Here is a 202-nt window from a genome sequence, read left to right on the forward strand (position 1 = left end):
TTGGGGGAGAGGTGGGTGAGAGGGTTAATCCCCCCCCTCTCCGATAGGGAACAGACTGCCCGGTGTCTGAGTGTAAATGGGGGAGAGGTGGGTGAGAGGGTTAATCCCCCCCCTCTCCGATAGGGAACAGACTGCCCGGTGTCTGAGTGTAAATGGGGGAGAGGTGGGTGAGAGGGTTAATCCCCCCACTCCGATAGGGAAC

Source organism: Heterodontus francisci, unplaced genomic scaffold (assembly GCF_036365525.1).
Source record: "Heterodontus francisci isolate sHetFra1 unplaced genomic scaffold, sHetFra1.hap1 HAP1_SCAFFOLD_544, whole genome shotgun sequence".
NCBI lineage: Eukaryota > Metazoa > Chordata > Chondrichthyes > Heterodontiformes > Heterodontidae > Heterodontus > Heterodontus francisci.